Source organism: Triticum aestivum, chromosome 3D, assembly GCF_018294505.1.
Source record: "Triticum aestivum cultivar Chinese Spring chromosome 3D, IWGSC CS RefSeq v2.1, whole genome shotgun sequence".
In the NCBI taxonomy this organism is placed as follows: domain Eukaryota; kingdom Viridiplantae; phylum Streptophyta; class Magnoliopsida; order Poales; family Poaceae; genus Triticum; species Triticum aestivum.
In genome coordinates this window covers 292,854,934-292,875,071 of record NC_057802.1, presented here as the reverse complement: position 1 = coordinate 292,875,071, position 20,138 = coordinate 292,854,934, and positions in this window count along the sequence as shown.

The following is a 20,138-nucleotide window of genomic DNA, read 5'->3' as shown; positions in this document are numbered from 1 at the left end:
TGAGGTTGTTTCTTCAGGAAGTGTACTGTATGCTCATTACCATTAATAAGAAAAGTGACATTGCCCTTGTTGCAATCAATAACAGCCCCTACAGTATTCAAGGGTCTACCAAGGATGATCAACATACTGTCGTTCGTGGGTATATCAAGAATAACAAAGTTCGTTAAAATAGTAACATTTGCGACTACTCAGGCACATCCTCACAAATACCGATGGGTATAATAGTTGATTTATTGACCATTTGCAAAGAGATTTCAGTTGGTGTCAACTTATTCAAATCAAGTCTATGATATAAAGAGAAAGGCATAACACTAACACCGGATCCCAAATCACATAAAGCAGTTTTAACATAGTTTCTTTTAATGGAGCATGGTATAGTTGGTATTCCAGGATCTCCTAGTTTCTTTTGTATTCCACCCTTAAATGTGTAATTAGCAAGTATGGTGGAAATTTCAGCTTCCTGTATCTTTCTTTTATTTGTAACAATATCTTTCATATACTTAGCATAATTAAGGAGACATTTTCATAATATCAGTCAAACACATACGCAAAAAGACATGTCTAAGCATTTCTGCAAAGCGCTCAAAATCCTCATCCTCCTTTTTATTGGATGGTTTAGGAGGAAAGGGAATGGGTTTCTGAACACATGGTTCTCTTTATTTACCATGTTTCCTAGCAATAAAGTCTCTTTTATAATATCTTTTATTCTTAGGTTGTGGGTTATCAAGATCAACAACAGGTTCTATCACTACGTCATTATCATTTCTAGGTTGAGCTTAAAAATGAACATCATCATTATCATTGTTACTAGGTTCATGTGTATCATCAGATTATGCCTCGACATTAGAAATAGAAATATCATTTAGGTTCTCAGGTGTGTCTATAGTAGGTTCACTAGAAGCATGCAAAGGCCTATCATTTTTCTTTTTTTAGATGGACTAGGTGCATCAGTATTAATTCTCTGAGAATCTTTCTCAACTCTCTTAGGATGGCCCTCGGGATACAAAGGTTCCTAAGTCATTTTACCACCTCTAATCATAACTCTAACAACATGATCATTGTTTTGTTATTCATCTCATTAAGCAAATCATTTTGTGCCTTGAGAACTTGTTCTACTTGAGTTTTGACCATGGAAGCATATTTACTAATAATCTTGAGATCATTAATAGTTCTACACATATAATCACCCAAGCGTTCAAGCATAGAAGCATTACGTTTCAATTGTCTACTAACATATGCATTGAAGTTTTGTTATTTAACAATAAAGTTATGAAATTCATCCAAGCATTGTCTAGCAGGTTTATCATAGGATATATCACCTTGATCAAACCTATAGAGAGAATTTACCTCTACTACCTGTGTCGGAACATTAAGACCATGTATTTCTTCAATAGGTGGTAAATTCTTAACATCTTCAGCCTTAACACCCTTTTCTTTCATATATTTCTTTGCCTCTTGCATATCTTCAGGACTGAGAAATAGAGTACCTCTCTTCTTCGGAGTTGGCTTAGGCGGTGGTTCGGGAAGAGTCCAATCATTATCATTGATCGATATATTATTCAATAATATTTTAGCTTGTTCAACAGTTCGTTCCCTGAAAACACAACCAACACAACTATCTAGGTGGTCCGTAGAAGCATCGGTTAGTCCATTATAAAAGATATCAAGTATTTCATTTTCTTGAGAGGATGACGAGGCAAAGCATTAAGTAATTGGAGAAACCTCCCCCAAGCTTGTGAGAGACTCTCTTCTTCAATTTGCACAAAGTTAAATATTTCCTATAAAGCAGCTTGTTTCTTATGAGCAGCAAATATTTTTTAGAGAATTAATATATCATATCTCGGGGACTACGCACACAACCAGGAGCAAGAGAATTAAACCATATCTTAGCATCACCCTTTAACAAGAAAGGAAACAACTTAAGAATATAGTAATAGCGAATTTTTCCTCATGAGCAAACAGGGTGGCTATATCATTCAATTTAGTAAGATGTGCCATAACAGTTACAATTTCATAGCTATGGAAAGGATCAGATTCAACCAAAGTAATTTACTCAAGATCGACTGAGAATTCATAATCCTTATCAGTAACAAAGATAGGTTAAGTATGATAACCCACAAGTATAGGCGATCGCAACAGTTTTCGAGGGTAGAGTATTCAAGCCAAATTTATTGATTGGACACAAGGGGAGGCAAAGAATATTCTCAAGTATTAGCAGCTGAGTTGTCAATTCAACCACAACTGAAAGACTTAATATTTGCAGCAAAATATTTAGTAGCAAACACTACTGCAGGATGGTCCAAACACGATAGTCGAATCAGAGACCCTTCGACGAAACTGTGTGTGATGCAATAATCGCAAACGGTGGTGTAAAAAACCGTCAAAAAGGTGCAAAATGTTTACGATGGCGGCAATATAAAACACGGTTCATATTAGATTTGTGTGTGTGATGAGTGGCAAACGGTTATGTCAGCGTTCTGGGAACAGGGCTACCCAGACTTGCCTGCCTGCGGCCCACGGCGTGGCTCCACCAATGGCCCGGTACGGCCCAGATTCGGCAGCAACAACTCAAGACCCTCGTGAGGGGCCAAGCCTCGCGAGGCGGACGACACCAAGACCTCCCTAGGGGCGGCCTCGCTAGGCTGGCTCCTGAGGAGCGGAGATATCTATGCAGGGGGCACCTCGTGAGGTTCACGTGACGTGAGCCGTGATAACCAAGGCCAGGCGGGTGCCAGCGGGCGCAGTGTACCAGTTTCCTCTTTGGTTCTAAAGAGGGAAGCGCAGGCGAGGAGTCCCGAGGCATCCGGCAAAGGTTTCCATATCGGTGCAACAAGACCAAGACTAGCAGGACGGCAGGATAGAGGTCACCGCGGAGCCCACGGCAGCATCACCGCCAGAGCCTTTGGCAGGCGAAGACTACTTTTGTAAGGATAACTTGTACTAGTTGTCTGTTGGGGAATGTAGTAATTTCAAAAAAAATCCTACGCACACGCAAGATCATGGTGATGCATAGCAACAAGATGGGAGAGTGTTGTCTACGTACCCTCGTAGACCGAAAGCGGAACCGTTAGCACAACGCGGTTGATGTAGTCGTACGTTTTCACGGTCCGACCGATCAAGTACCGAACGCACGGCACCTCCGATTTCAGCACACGTTCAGCTCGATGACGTCCCTCGAACTCCGATCCAGCCGAGCTTTGAGGGAGAGTTCCGTCAGCACGACGGCGTGGTGACGATGATGATGTTCTACCGACGCAGGGCTTCGCCTAAGCACCGCTACGATATTATCGAGGTGGATTATGGTGGAGGGGGGCACCGCACACGGCTAAGAGATCAAGAGATCAATTGTTGTGTCTTTGGGGTGCCCCCCTGCCCCCGTATATAAAGGAGCAAGGGGGGAGGCGGCCGGCCTAGGAGGAGGGCGCGCCAAGGGGGGAGTCCTACTCCCACCGGGAGTAGGACTCCTCCTTTCCTTGTTGGAGTAGGAGAAGGGAAGGGAGAAGGAGAAGGAAGGAAGAGGGCGCCCGACTCCCTAGTCCAATTCGGACTAGTCCATGGGGAGGGGTGCGGCCACCCTTTGGGGCCTTTCTCTCCTTTCCCGTATGGCCCATTAAGGCCCAATACGAATTCCCGTAACTCTCTGGTACTCTGAAAAATACCCGAATCACTCGAAACCTTTCCGATGTCCGAATATAGTCGTCCAATATATCGATCTTTACGTCTCGACCATTTCGAGACTCCTCTTCAAGTCCCTGATCTCATCCTGGACTCCGAACTCCTTCGGTACATCAAAATACATACACTCACAATATAACCGTCATCTAACTTTAAGTGCGCACCCTACGGGTTCGAGAACTATGTAGACATGACCGAGACATGTCTCCGGTCAATAACCAATAGCGGAACCTGGATGCTCATATTGGCTCCCACATATTCTACGAAGATCTTTATCGGTCAGACCGCATAACAACATACGTTGTTCCCTTTGTCATCGGTATGTTACTTGCCCGAGATTCGATCGTAGGTATCTCAATACCTAGTTCAATCTCGTTACCGGCAAGTCTCTTTACTTGTTCTGTAATACATCATCCCGCAACTAACTCATTAGTTACAATGCTTGCATGGCTTATAGTGATGTGCATTACTGAGTGGGCCCAGAGATACCTCTCCGACAATCGGAGTGACAAATCCTAATCTCGAAATACGCCAACCCAACAAGTACCTTTGGAAGCACCTGTAGAGCACCTTTATAATCACCCAGTTACGTTGTGACGGTTGGTAGCACACAAAGTGTTCCTCCGGTAAACGGGAGTTGCATAATCTCATAGTCATAGGAACATGTATAAGTCATGAAGAAAGCAATAGCAGAATACTAAACGATCGTGTGCTAAGCTAACGGAATGGGTCAAGTCAATCACATCATTCTCCTAATGATATGATCCCGTTAATCAAATGACAACTCATGTCTATGGCTAGGAAACATAACCATCTTTGATCAACGAGCTAGTCAAGTAGAGCATACTGGTGACACTCTGTTTGTCTATGTATTCACACATGTATCATGTTTCCGGTTAATACAATTCTAGCATGAATAATAAACATTTATCATGATATAAGGAAATAAATAATAACTTTATTATTGCCTCTAGGGCATATTTCCTTCAGTCTCCCACTTGCACTAGAGTCAATAATCTAGTTCACATCGCCATGTGATTTAACATCAATAGTTCACATCACCATGTGATTAACACCCATAGTTCACATCGTCATGTGACCAACACCCAAAGGGTTTACTAGAGTCAATAATCTAGTTCACATCGCTATGTGATTAACACCCAAAGAGTACTAAGGTGTGATCATGTTTTGCTTGTGAGATAATTTTAGTCAACGGGTCTGTCACATTCAGATCCGTAAGTATTTTGCAAATTTCTATTTCTACAATGCTCTGCATGGAGCTACTCTAGCTAATTGCTCCCACTTTCACTATGTATCTAGACCGAGACTTAGAGTCATCTAGATTAGTGTCAAAACTTGCATCGACGTAACCCTTTACGACGAACCTTTTGTCACTTCCACAATTGAGAAACATATCCTTATTCCACTAAGGATAATTTTGACCGCTGTCCAGTGATCTACTCCTAGATCACTATTGTAGTCCCTTGCCAAAATCAGTGTAGGGTATACAATAGATGTGGTACACAGCATGGCATACTTTATAGAACCTATGGCCGAGGCATAGGGAATGACTTTCATTCTCTTTCTATCTTCTGCCGTGGTCGGGCTTTGAGTCTTACTCAATTTCACACCTTGTAACACAGGAAAGAACTCTTTCTTTGACTGTTCCATTTTGAACTACTTCAAAATCTTGTTAAGGTATGTACTCATTGAAAAAACTTATCAAGCGTCTTGATCTATCTCTATAGATCTTGATGCTCAATATGTAAGCATCTTCACCGAGGTCTTTCTTTGAAAAACTCCTTTCAAACACTCCTTTATGCTTTGCAGAATAATTCTACATTATTTCCGATCAACAATATGTCATTCACATATACTTATCATAAATGATGTAGTGCTCCCACTCACTTTCTTGTAATACAGGCTTCACCGCAAGTCTGTATAAAACTATATCCTTTGGTCAACTTATCAAAGCGTATATTCCAACTCCGAGATGCTTGCACCAGTCCATAGATGGATCGCTGGAGCTTGCATATTTTGTTAGCACCTTTAGGATTGACAAAACCTTCTGGTTGCATCATATACAACTCTTCTTTAATAAATCCATTAAGGAATGTAGTTTTGTTTGTCCATTTGCCAGATTTCATAAAATGCGGCAATTGCTAACATGATTCGGACAGACTTAAGCATAGATACGAGTGAGAAACTCTCATCGTAGTCAACACCTTGAACTTGTCGAAAAACCTTTTTGCGACAATTCTAGCTTTGTAGATAGTAACACTACTATCATCGTCCGTCTTCCTCTTGAAGATCCATTTATTTTCTATGGCTTGCCGATCACCGGGCAAGTCAACCAAAGTCCACACTTTGATCTCATACATGGATCATCTCAGATTTCATGGCCTCAAGCCATTTTGAGGAATCTGGGCTCATCATCACTTCCTCATAGTTCGTAGGTTCGTCATGGTCAAGTAACATGACCTCCAGAACTGGATTACCGTACCACTCTGGTGCGGATTTCATTCTGGTTGACCTACGAGGTTCGGTAGTAACTTGATCGGAAGTTACATGATCATCATCATTAGCTTCCTCACTAATTGGTGTAGGAGTCACAGGAACAGATTTCTGTGATGAACTACTTTCCAATAAGGGAGCAGGTACAGTTACCTCATCAAGTTCTACTTTCCTCCCACTCACTTCTTTCGAGAGAAACTCCTTCTCTAGAAAGGATCCATTCTTAGGAACGAATGTCTTGCCTTCAGATCTGTGATAGAAGGTGTACCCAACAGTCTCCTTTGGGTATCCTATGAAGACATATTTCTCCGATTTGGGTTTGAGCTTATCAGGAAATGACAACTTTGATTTCTTGCCAAGCCACAGTTCATACGGTGTCGTCTCAAACGGATTTAGATGGTGCCCTTTTTTTACGCGAATGCAGCTGTCTCTAATGCATAACCCCAAAACTATAGTGGTAAATCGGTAAGAAACATCATATATTGCACTATATCCAATAAAGTACGGTTATGATGTTCAGACACACCATTATGCTGTAGTGTTCCAGGTGGCACGAATTTGTGAAACTATTCCACTTTGTTTTAATTGAAGACCAAACTCGTAACTCAAATATTTGTCTCCGCGATCAGATCGTAGAAACCTTATTTTCTAGTCACGATGATTTTCCACTTCACTCCGAAATTCTTTGAACTTTTCAAATGTTTCAGACTTATGTTTCATCAAGTAGATATACCCATATCTGCTCAAATCATCTGTGAAGGTCAGAAAATAACGATACCCGCAGTGAGCCTCAACACTCATCGGATCGCATACATCAGCATGTATTATTTCCAATAAGTCAGTTGCTCGCTCCATTGTTCCGGAGAACGGAGTCTTAGTCATTTTGCCCATAAGGCATGGTTCGCAAGTATCAAGTGATTCATAATCAAGTGATTCCAAAAGCCCATCAGCATGGAGTTTCTTCATGCGCTTTACACCAATATGACCTAAACGGCAGTGCCACAAATAAGTTGCACTATCATTATTAACTTTGCATCTTTTGGCTTCAATATTATGAATATGTGTATCACTACGATCGAGATCCAACGAACCATTTTCATTGGGTGTGTAACCATATAAGGTTTTATTCATGTAAACAGAACAACAATTATTCTCTAACTTAAATGAATAACCGTATTGCAATAAACATGATCAAATCATATTCATGCTCAACGCAAACACCAAATAACACTTATTTAGGTTCAACACTAATCCCGAAAGTATAGGGAGCGTGCGATGATGATAATATCAATCTTGGAACCACTTCCAACACACATCGTCACTTTACCCTTAACTAGTCTATGTTCATTCTGCAACTCCCGTTTCGAGTTACTACTCTTAGCAACTGAACCAGTATCAAATACCGAGAGGTTGCTACGAACACTAGTAAAATACACATCAATAATCTGTATATCAAATATACCTTTGTTCACTTTGCCATCCTTCTTATCCGCCAAATACTTGGGGCAGTTCTGCTTCCAGTGACCAGTCCCTTTGAAGTAGAAGCACTTAGTCTCGGGCTTAGGTACAGACTTGGGCTTCTTCACTTGAGTAGCAACTTTCTTGCCGTTCTTCTTGAAGTTCCCCTTCTATCCCTTTGCCCTTTTCTTGAAACTAGTGGTCTTGTTAACCATCAACACTTGATGCTCTTTCTTGATTTCTACCTTCGTCGATTTCAGCATCGCGAAGAGCTCGGGAATTACTTTCGTCATCCCTTACATACTATAGTTCATCACGAAGTTCTACTAACTTGGTGATGGTGACTAGAGAATTCTGTCAATCACTATTTTATCTGGAAGATTAACTCCCACTTGATTCAAGCGATTGTAGTACCCAGACAATCTGAGCACATGCTCACTGCTTGAGCTATTCTCCTCCATCTTTTAGCTATAGAACTTGTTGGAGACTTCATATCTCTCAACTCAGGTATTTGCTTGAAATATTAACTTCAACTCCTGGAACATCTCATATGGTCCATGATGTTCAAAACGTCTTTGAAGTCCCGATTCTAAGCCGTTAAGCATGGTGCACTAAACTATCAAGTAGTCATCATATTGAGCTAGCCAAACGTTCATAACATCTGCATCTGCTCCTACAATAGGTCTGTCACCTAGCGGTGCATCAAGGACATAATTCTCTCCTTTCCCGTATGGCCCATTAAGGCCCAATACAAATTCCCGTAACTCTCCGGTACTCCGAAAAATACCCGAATCACTCGGAACCTTTCCGATGTCCGAATATAGTCGTCCAATATATTGATCTTTACGTCTCGACCATTTCGAGACTCCTCGTCAAGTCCCTGATCTCATCCTGGACTCCGAACTCCTTCGGTACATCAAAATACATAAACTCATAATATAACCGTCATATAACTTTAAGCGTGTGGACCATACGGGTTCGAGAACTATGTAGACATGACCGAGACACGTCTCCGGTCAATAACCAATAGCAGAACCTGGATGCTCATATTGGCTCCCACATATTCTACGAAGATCTTTATCGGTCAGACCGCATAACAACATACGTTGTTCCCTTTGTCATCGGTATGTTACTTGCCCGAGATTCGATCGTCCGTATCTCAATACCTAGTTCAATCTCGTTACCGTTAAGTCTCTTTACTCGTTCTGTAATACATCATCCCGCAACTAACTCATTAGTTACAATGCTTGCAAGGCTTATAGTGATGTGCATTACTGAGTGGGCCCAGAGATACCTCTCCGACAATCGGAGTGACAAATCCTAATCTCGAAATACGCCAACCCAACAAGTACCTTTGGAAGCACCTATAGAGCACCTTTATAATCACCCAGATACGTTGTGACGTTTGGTAGCACACAAAGTGTTCCTCCGGTAAACGTGAGTTGCATAATCTCATAGTCATAGGAACATGTATAAGTCATGAAGAAAGCAATAGCAGAATACTAAACGATCGTGTGCTAAGCTAACGGAATGGGTCAAGTCAATCACATCATTCTCCTAATGATATGATCCCGTTAATCAAATGACAACTCATGTCTATGGCTAGGAAACATAACCATCTTTGATCAACGAGCTAGTCAAGTAGAGGCATACTAGTGACACTCTATTTGTCTATGTATTCACACATGTATCATGTTTCCGGTTAATACAATTCTAGCATGAATAATAAACATTTATCATGATATAAGGAAATAAATAATAACTTTATGATTTCCTCTAGGGCATATTTCCTTCATTGTCTCCCTTCAAAATTGGCCGTTGTGGGATCCCTTCCCGCCTACATTTGGGAAGAGGACCGGGGCCTCTATAAACTGACTGTGGATTGGATCCATTCCACGAAGACCATCTCACCAGCTCATCGAGCTCAAGAACACCTCTCCTCCTGAGGTTGTTCACCCATTGTACTAGTTCATCCTTAGCCCTCGAGGCAATCCACAACCACCACACTGGAGTAGGATACTACACCACACGGTGGCCTGAACCAGTATAAACCTTTGTGTCTCGTGTTCTTTTGGTTCGTCGAGCTTGGCCGTGGAATTGTTGTGTAGGCAGGCTGGGGAGAAAGAGTCCTTCATGCGCACCCCTTGGCGTAGTTATTGTGCTTAAATCATTTTTAGAGTTCTGTATTTTAGGAATGGTATGAAGAATATACAAGGCCCATGAAAGGCTGGCTAATTAAATGAAAGGATTTCGAACCAAAATCTTTGCTAATTCGACAAGGATTGTATTCTTTAATTATTTCTCTATTTTTTATTACTTAATTTAAGAATAAAAAAATTATTCTAATGAATTTTATTCTTCTTCTTCAGATTCAAAATAGAAGAATAAAAGAATAAGTAGAAGAATGGTCCGCGGAACCCTCAATCCGACATTTGGCGCGCAAGGTAGGGGTGCGCCGAAGCTTTTCCTCCGTCCATCCATGCACCGTTCCACCGCTTCCATGGCTGATGCTCGTCGAGCCCGTGCTGAGCGCCGAGCCGCTCTCAATGCTCGCGTCGCCCAGACGGCGCCCGTCAGCGGGCCTCCCCGTCGCTCTCCATCACCCGCTGCCAACGCCGCCACCGGCCCGGCAGGGAACGAGCAGTAGGCCTCATCGCTGCACCCCTCCGTGCGTCTGGACGGACGCACTACCACCCCATCGCTGACTCCAGCCGGTTCGTCATCCCATGCTCACTGCGGGCCCGCGGACGCGTAGGCTGCACTACTCATGGCGCGCGAGCTCCTGCGCTACCGCCCAGTCGATGACCTCCACGAGGACTGGCTTGACCGCATCGCCCAGCTCGTCAGCGCCGCCGGGGCTCTCCTGCACCATCCCTCTCACTGCCTCGTCCGCCTCCCGCTGCGGGCGACGTGGCTCACGGAGCGCCTCCACCACCTCCAAGTCAAGACGTCGCCCTCGCACCAAGACGCGCGGCCCCACGGCACGACCCACCGCGTAGGGCGCCAGCACATGAAGAAGGAAGCTGCTAGGAGGCCCCTCGGCCGCAAGAAGATGCTCCTGCACTCCCCGCACCACTGTGTCAAGACCGTGCGCCGCCTGCAGTGGTGGCGCATGGGTACCAAGACTAGGCTCTGCCTCCGTGACGGGCTCCAGTGACTACAGCAGGCTGCCGTGCCTTAACTCCCGAGCTGTGTAGCATCGTCTGGCCCGGGAAGTTCAAGCCCGATCTGCCTCCACGCTACGACGGCACCCCCGACCCTGCTGAGTTCCTGCAGCTCTATGAGTTGAGCATCGAGGCAGCCAACGGCGACGAGAAAGTCATGGCGAACTGGTTCCCCATGGCCCTCAAGGATGGCGCACGCTCGTGGCTCCTGAACTTGCCCACAGGATCGATCTCCTCCTGGGGCAAGATGCACGAGCGTTTCGTCGCCAACTTCCAGGACACTCGCGACCGACCGCGGCGCATCAAGCAGCAGCCAGGGGAAACCCTGCAAAAGTACATCCAGCGCTTCAACACTGTTCGCCTCAAGATCCCCAAGGTAATGGACGAGGCCATCATCTCCGCGTTCCCCGACGGCGTCCGCGACGTCAAGATGAAGGAGGAGCTCGCCATTCACGAAGACCTATGCACGGCCCTGGAGATGTTCAACATGGCAACCAAGTGCGCAAGAGCTGAGGAGGGGCGCCTCTCCCTCCTCGAGCTCCCAACTGCCGACCCAGAAGATAAGAAGGACAAGACCAAGGATGTGAAGCGCAAGGGGGTGGTCGTGCTCACGGCTGAGCCGGAGATGAAGCGCGGCTGCGACCACCCGGAGTCGTCCAAGGGCAGCCGCCCGTTCTGCACCTTCCACAACGTACACAACCACAACACAACGACTGTCAGGAGCTCAGGGCCATCCGCGATGGGCGCTTCGGTCGACGCCCCGAGCACAACGACCGAGGCTACGGCCGAGGAGGAGGACGAAGCAGATGACGCTGGGATGACCGAGGCCCTCTCCAGGAGTGGCGCGACCAGCCTCGTGAGGACTGCTCGCAGGACCAGCCTCGCGAGGGCGCTTGGAGGGACCAGCCTCGTGAGGACCGTCCTCAAGGCAAGGCTAGCGTCCCTCCGCTGCGACCACCGCCAAGAAGAAACGACGATCATCACCAGGACGAGGGGGCTGGGGGCTTCCAGGAGCCGCGCGCCATCGCCTGCATCTTAGGTGGCGCTCAGGCCCCAGCCTCCCAGTGCATCTTCAAACAGTTCGCTCGTGAGGTGAACGCGGCCCTCCCCAGGCTCGAGGCCATGCGCCCACTCACATGGTCCAAGTGCACCATCACCTTCAGCTCATCCGATCAGCTCAAGTGCGCGGCAACTGCCGGCGCCCTCCCAATGCTCTGCTCGCCCATCATCAGCAACGTCCTTGTCACCAAGACCCTCATCGATGGCGGCGCCGGACTCAACGTTCTCTCCATCAACACGTTTGACCGCCTCCAGGTGCCATATGATTAGTTGTAGCCGACCAAGCCCTTCTCAGGAGTAACCGACGGCTCCACCACCCCGATAGGGCAGATCCGCCTCCCTGTCACCTTTGGCAAGCGCGACAACTACCACACTGAGCTCATTGGCTTCGACGTCGCCCACATTCGCCTTCCGTACAACACCATCCTCGGGTATCCAGCCCTAGCCAAGTTCATGGCAGTGACTCATCATGGTTACAACGTTCTCAAGATGCCAGGGAGCTGCGGCGTCATCATGGTAGCCTGCGAAGAGAAGGACACGGCGTGCTCTCTCGAGCGTGCCTACCAGGCTGCAGCGGTCGAGGTCCCAGACAACGAAGGCACCATTTACCCTCCTGAGGCCGTCCCCAAGAAGAAAAAGCAGCTGCTCCACCAAGGGCCTCAGGAGAGCGGCGTCTCCAGCGGCACCACCACAGAACCTGCGCCCGCAGATGGGGTGCCTCCCTCCCTCGCATAGGAAGGCGCGCCCGACACCCTCCTCAAGCTGGGCTCGGGGGGTCTCTTCTGTAGGGCCTCGGACCTAGCCAACGTCATGAGGGAGGCGCTCGGGCGCCACGTGGAGGCATGCTTCACCGCACGCTTCCCTCATCAAGGCACAAGGCACGAGGTGCCTGGTGCTCAGGAGTTCATCACCAAGACCACCAAGGAGCTTCAAGAGGCAAGATTCATGCGCAGCGACCGCCGCCCACCACCTGGCGCAGCTCCTTGTCCTGGCGCGGACGACGAGCTGCGCGTCTGCATCGACATTCCAGGGCTCAACAGGGCCGCACCTCAGGAGCGCTTCTGGCCATCGCTCGTCGGTCGGTGTGAAGGTCCACCTCACAGCTATGTTCGCATGCCTTTCGGCTTGCTGAACGCGACTGTCACCTTCCAGCGCCACCTGGAGAGCATCCTGGCGGCCCAGGGAGCTAGGCACCAGGCGGTCTTGGCAGAGATGGCAACGGTCCTTCATGAGCCTCCCGGCCTCCGAGAGCATCCTGAGGCTCATGATCCTGGCAGCTCGTGAGGAACAACTTCTTCAACACGCGTCTTTAGCTACCCCAACACATCGTCGACAACGGTTCCAGGTGACATTTTCTGGTTTACTCAGCTGGGAGCGCCCCTCAGGCTGCATCATTCCCAGGTCGCACGGGCCTGTCCCTGCGACGTGTATCCTTTTGCATCTTTAGCTTACTCTGTTGGGGGCGCCCCTCGGGCTGCATCATCCCTAGGCCGCATGGGTCCGTCCCTGTTGCATGTATCATTCTTGCGTCTATCTGAACTAGCTTGCCTTCTCCTATGGGTCACCTTATGATTATCAGCTGTCAGTCTGGCACTTCGATGCCATGAACGTCGTACGCCCTTGCAAACCCACCCGCGACCGCCTCATGATTAAGGACTGGCACGGCGTATGTGCTTGGGTCAGTCCCTGCAGCGTCGCTAAACCCAAGAGGTTGAGCTCTGGCTCGCGGGCGAGTTCCCGTGTACGTCACCTCCCATGGCCCTTGGTGCTTGGTCCTCACATGATCTAATCACGGGCAGGTGAGCGGGGGCGCGCGACCCGGTGCCTCGTCACCACGGGAGCCGCGCGCCGGCTGTCCTTCTTGAGGACTTTTTGCATGAGAAGACTGGGCACGACATCTGTGCTCGGGTCCGTCCCTGCAGCATCGATAAACCCAACCACTGAGCTCTGTCTGGCGGGATAGTCCCATTCACGCCACCTCCTGGGATTGTTGGTGTCTGGCCTTCTCATGTGATCACCTCAAGAGATTCATTCGGCGCAGGTCACCTAACCATCTCGCAGGATCACCACAGCTGCCAAGAACCAAGATCAGGCGCAACCCGCCTTGAGGTAGGGCCTCGTGAGTCCTGTGCTGGCTCACGAGTGCTCAGACACACCTCGTCTAGCCCTGCCATGCAAGCCACGTGTCAGGGCGGGGCTGTACATGCCCCGGGGGCTTCACTCAGAAGGAGCCCCCACCCACGCACCAGTGGAAGCACCATGCTCCACGCTGGCAGTCGACACAGTCGAGGAGCGGCTATGCCCATGCAAGTGCAGAAGCGCTAGGCTCCACGTTGGTGATAAACAACTGGGGGCGGCCCCATGGCCATACCAACCCCAGGGAGCCCCCGGGCTCAGTGTCCAGCCTCATCGCAACGCTTCCCCTCGGGCGAGTCGCAGGGGGGGGGGGCTGGGCACGGGGGCTACGCTCGGGTCACACCCAAGCGTACGCCACCCTGCCAGGTCCCTCGGACCTGGTCGTCGCGTGCCCCTCCCGAGCGGGACCTCGGTGAGGACAGGTATGGAGGTCTGTTCGTACGTTAAGGGGGACTCCTGAGCATCACGCCTCAGGAGCCTAACTGGCCCCGTAGACCCTCACCCCTTGGTCTCGTCCTGGCGATCCGGACGACCCAATGGCGGCCGAGGCATGCGCGGAGCCGGGCCCTGCCGACACAGAACGCTAAGGCCTACTCTCACATTTCTTTCCCATAGGCTCTTTGAACGTCAAGGGGGACTCCCGAGCGTCGCGACTCAGGAGCCTAACTAGCCACGTAGCCCCTCACCCCTTGGTCTCGTCCTGGTGATCCGGACGACCTAGCGGTGGCTGAGGCATGCCCTGGGTTGGGCCCTGCCGATGCAGAACGCTAAAGGCAACGGGAAGGAAATCGCAGAATCCTAATAAGTTATTACAAAACATACTATTCTTCAACTACCAAACATAAATTTTAAACGCCTCCACGAGGCATGGTGCATGTTGCAAGAGAAAAAATTGGAAGAGGCACCGTCAGTAAGCCCCCTCGTCAGCCTTAGGCGCTGCCATCGCCCGTGAGGAGCGCTCCTTCGTTGACGGTGTTGCCATCGCCTGCGTCGTCCGCCGGAGCCGCAAGGCCAGTGGCACCATCAGTCGGGGGCGCAGGGTCGATGGCAAGGAACTTCTTCAACAGGGGCTCCACCTGGTCCTTCATGGCTTCGGCAGCAGCTCCGTAGCTTTCTTCGTCCATGGGCTTGAGCAGGACGCCGAGTTCAGCGTCAGGGTCGCGAAGATGAAGGTGGCGGAAGACGCGCGTCAGAGCTGAAGAGGAGAGCGCGCGGGCTTCCCCCTCCACCATGGGGCCGATCCCGTTGACGACGCCGTCGAGCGCCGTGACAAGCTGAGGGAGTAGCTGGGCAGGGCCTTCATCATCAGTCACCAACGGCTTCTCCAAGCCCTTCTCGTAGAGCTCCTGCAGTGCCTCATGGGACCTCAGCTCAAGAGATTTGAAGGCCACGCGATCCTCGGCAAGAACCTTCACCTTGGCCTCCAGCTGGACCTTCTCCGCCTCCACCTTCTTCTACAGCTCCTCTAGGCGGCTGCGTTCTGCGGCCTGCGCCCTCGCTGACTGCTCCAACTCGGCGTCACGGCCGGCGACCGCGTCTTCTCGGGCCCTCATCTTCTCCTCCCACGCCTGGCGATCTCGAGCCTCAACCGTGCGCTCGTTGCGCATGGTCTCCAGCTCGGCCTCCGCCAACCGGCAATGCTCCTGGGCGACCTCAGCATCTTTCAGCGTCGCGTCACGGTCGGCAGCGGCCAGGCCGGTGGCCTGCTCGCCCTCCTTGGAGGCCACTATGGCCTGGCTCCAGGCCGCCCTGACGGACGCGTCGGATCGCAGCCACGCCGAGTTCAACTCCAGGCGCCCTGACGCAAGGCGATGGTCGGCGCCCTAAAGATCGTCCTGGAGCTAGGTCAGCGCGGAAAGAGCCTCCCCCAGAGTGCCAGGCAAGGCAGAAGGGTCATGGCCCAACGGCGCGACAGGAGGAGGAGGAGGCAACGTCAATGCCAAGACCTGCGAGTTGGCAGCAACAGAAGAATTTGGGGGCTCCTGAACCTTCGGAACCTCAGCAGGCGAGTGGGCAGCGGGCACCTCCGGAGCCAGCTTGCCAGGAGGTCGCCTTCTCCTGAGGTTGGGCTTCCGAATCCCACGAGGATGTCCCGGCCGCTGAGGCGCGAGGGTCCCCACCGTCCTGCTGCGCGAGAGGAGGCGCGGCTGCAGCAGGCTGCTGAGCCCCATGGGTCGCGGCCGCCTCCCTCTTTTTCTTCGCCGCCAGCGTTAGCCTGATGGTACAAGGGAGAAGCGTCAAGAAGCAGCAGCAGAAGTAGCAGCAGGGTCGGGCGAGGTACTCACTGGTCTACGGCAGCATACGCCCTCGGCCTCTTCTGAAGCACCAAGCCCAGAGGCCTCGCGGCCAGTGGCGTGCTACCTCTTGAGCACTGCATTGGTTTTCCCTTGAAGAGGAAAGGGTGATGCAGCAAAGTAGCGTAAGTATTTCCCTCAGTATTGAGAACCAAGGTATCAATCCAGTAGGAGGCTACGCGCGAGTCCCTCGTACCTACACAAAACAAATAAATCCTCGCAGCCAACGCGATAAGGGGTTGTCAATCCCTTCACGGTCACTTACGAGAGTGAGATCTGATAGATATGATAGGATAATATTTTTGGTATTTTTGTGATAAAGATGCAAAGTAAAAGAAAAGCGAAGGAAATAACTAAGTGTTGGAAGATTAATATGATGAAGATAGACCCGGGGGCCATAGGTTTCACTAGTGGCTTCTCTCAAGAGCATAAGTATTTTACGGTGGGTGAATGAATTACTGTTGAGCAATTGACAGAATTGAGCATAGTTATGAGAATCTCTAGGTATGATCATGTATATAGGCATCACGTCCGAGACAAGTAGACCGACTCCTGCCTGCATCTACTACTATTACTCCACTCACCGACCGCTATCCAGCATGCATCTAGAGTATTAAGTTCATGAAAACAGAGTAACGCCTTAAGCAAGATGACATGATGTAGAGGGATAAATTCATGCAATATGATAAAACCCCATCTTGTTATCCTCGATGGCAACAATAAAATACGTGCCTTGCTGCCCCTACTGTCACTGGGAAAGGACACCGCACGATTGAACCCAAAGCTAAGCACTTCTCCCATTGCAAGAAAGATCAATCTAGTAGGCCAAACCAAACTGATAATTCGAAGAGACTTGCAAAGATAACCAATCATACATAAAAGAATCCAGAGAAGATTCAAATATTGTTCATAGATAATCTTGATCATAAACCCACAATTCATCGGTCTCAACAAACACACCGCAAAAAGAAGATTACATCGAATAGATCTCCACGAGAGAGGGGGAGAACATTGTATTGAGATCCAAAAAGAGAGAAGAAGCCATCCAGCTACTAACTATGGACCCGAAGGTCTGAAGTAAACTACTCACACTTCATCGGAGAGGCTATGGTGTTGATGTAGAAGCCCTCCGTGATGGATTCCCCCTCCGGCGGAGCTCCGGAACAGGCCCCAAGATGGGATCTCGTGGGTACAGAAGGTTGTGGTGGTGGAATTAGGTTTTTTGGCTCCTCATCTGATCGTTTGGGGGTACGTAGGTATATATAGGAGGAAGGAGTACGTCGGTGGAGCAACAGGGGGCCCACGAGGGTGGAGGGCGCGCCCTGGGGGGTAGGCACACCCCCTACGTCGTGGCCTCTTGGAAGCTTCTCTTACGTAGGGTCCAAGTCTCCTGGATCTTGTTCGTTCCAAAAATCACGCTCCCGAAGGTTTCATTCGGTTTGGACTCCGTTTGATATTATTTTTCTGCGGAACTCTGAAATAGGCAAAAAACAGCAATTCTGGGCTGGGCCTCCGGTTAATATGTTAGTCCCAAAAATAATATAAAAGTGAACAATAAAGCCCAATAATGTCCAAAACAGAAGATAATATAGCATGGAGCAATCAAAAATTATAGATACGTTGGAGACGTATCAAGCATCCCGAAGCTTAATTCCTGCTCGTCCTCGAGTAGGTAAATGATAAAAACAGAATTTTTGATGCGGAGTGCTACTAGGCATAATTTCAATGTAATTCTTCTTAATTGTGGTATGAATATTCAGATCCAAAAGATTCAAGATAAAAGTTCATATTGACATAAAAATAATAATACTTCAAGCATACTAACTAAGCAATTATGTCTTCTCAAAATAACATGGCCAAAGAAAGTTCATCCCTACAAAATCATATAGTCATGCTCCATTTTCGTCACACAAGAATGCTCTCATCATGCACAACCCCGATGACAAGCCAAGCAATTGTTTCATACTTTAGTAATCTCAAACTTATAAACCTTCACGCAATATATGAGCGCGAGCCATGGACATAGCACTATGGGTGGAATATAATATGATGATGGGGGTTATGTGGAGAAGACAAAAAAGGAGAAAGTCTCACATCAACGAGGCTAATCAATGAGCTATGGAGATGCCCATTGATTGATGTTAATGCAAGGAGTAGGGATTGCCATGCAACGGATGCACTAGAGCTATAAATGTATGAAAGCTCAACAAAAGAAACTAAGTGGGCGTGCATCCAACTTGCTTGCTCACGAAGACCTAGGGCACTTGAGGAGGCCCATTGTTGGAATATACAAGCCAAGTTATATAATGAAAAATTCCCACTAGTATATGAAAGTGATAAAACAAGAGACTCTCTATCATGAAGATTATGGTGCTACTTTGAAGCACAAGTGTGGCAAAGGATAGTAACATTGTCCCTTCTCTCTTTTTCTCTTTTTTTGGGCCTTCTCTTTTTTTATGGCCTTTCTCTTTTTTTCCTTTTTTTATATTTTTTTAATTCCTCACTTGGAACAATGCTCTAGAAAATGATGATCATCACACTTCTATTTATTTACAACTCAATGATTACAACTCGATACTAGAACAAAGTATGACTCTATATGAATGCCTCCGGCGGTGTACCGGGATATGCAATGAACCAAGAGTGACATGTATGAAAGAATTATGAATAGTGGCTTTGCCACAAATACTATGTCAACTACATGATCATGATAAGCAATATGACAATGATGAACGTGTCATGATAAATGGAATGGTGGAAAGTTGCATGGCAATATATCTCGGAATGGCTATGGAAATGCCATAATAGGTAGGTACGGTGGCTGTTTTGAGGAAGATATAAGGAGGTTTATGTGTGAAAGAGCGTATCATATCACGGGGTTTGGATGCACCGGCGAAGTTTGCACCAACTCTCAATGTGAGAAACGGCAATGCACGGTACCGAAGAGGCTAGCAATGATGGAAGGGTGAGAGTGCGTATAATCCATGGACTCAACATTAGTCATAAAGAACTCACATACTTATTGCAAAAACCTACAAGTCATCAAAAACCAAGCACTATGCGCATGCTCCTAGGGGGATAGATTGGTAGGAAAAGACCATCGCTCGTCCCCGACCGCCACTCATAAGGAGGACAATCAAAGAACACCTCATGTTTCAAATTTGTTACATAACGTTTACCATACATGCATTCTACGGGTCTTGCAAACTTCAACACAAGCATTTCTCAAATTCACAACTACTCAACTAGCACGACTTTGATATTATTACCTCCATATCTCAAAACAATCATCAAGCATCAAACTTCCCTTAGTATTCAAAATGAAAGCTGAATAAAACTATTGCTTATTGATGATTTGGTGCGGCATACAAGAGTATATATGAGGGTACAAACTGACTTGGGGTAGGGGTACAAAACTAATTTGGACTAGAAGTCGTATACCATAATGACTACTCTAACATCCCCCCGCAGTATCAACGGCAGGCTCGACGACATTGAGACTGAAACAGATATCTTGAAACGGCTTAGTAGGCAGTGCCTTGGTGAAAATCTCAGCAACCTTTTCACGAACAAAATGAATATCAATCTCAATATGCTTTGTGCGTCGGTGTTGAACTAGATTGCTGGTCATGTAGACTGCTGATATGTTGTCACAGTAGACAATAGTGGCCTGCTCAATAGGCCTGTGTAGCTCGGAGAGTAACTGCCGAATCCAGATTGTATCTGCAACGGCATGTGCCACAGCGCGATACTCAGCCTCGGCCGACGAACGTGAGACTGTAACCTGTCTTTTCGAAGACCAAGAAATCAAATTGTTACCAAGAAAAACACAAAAACC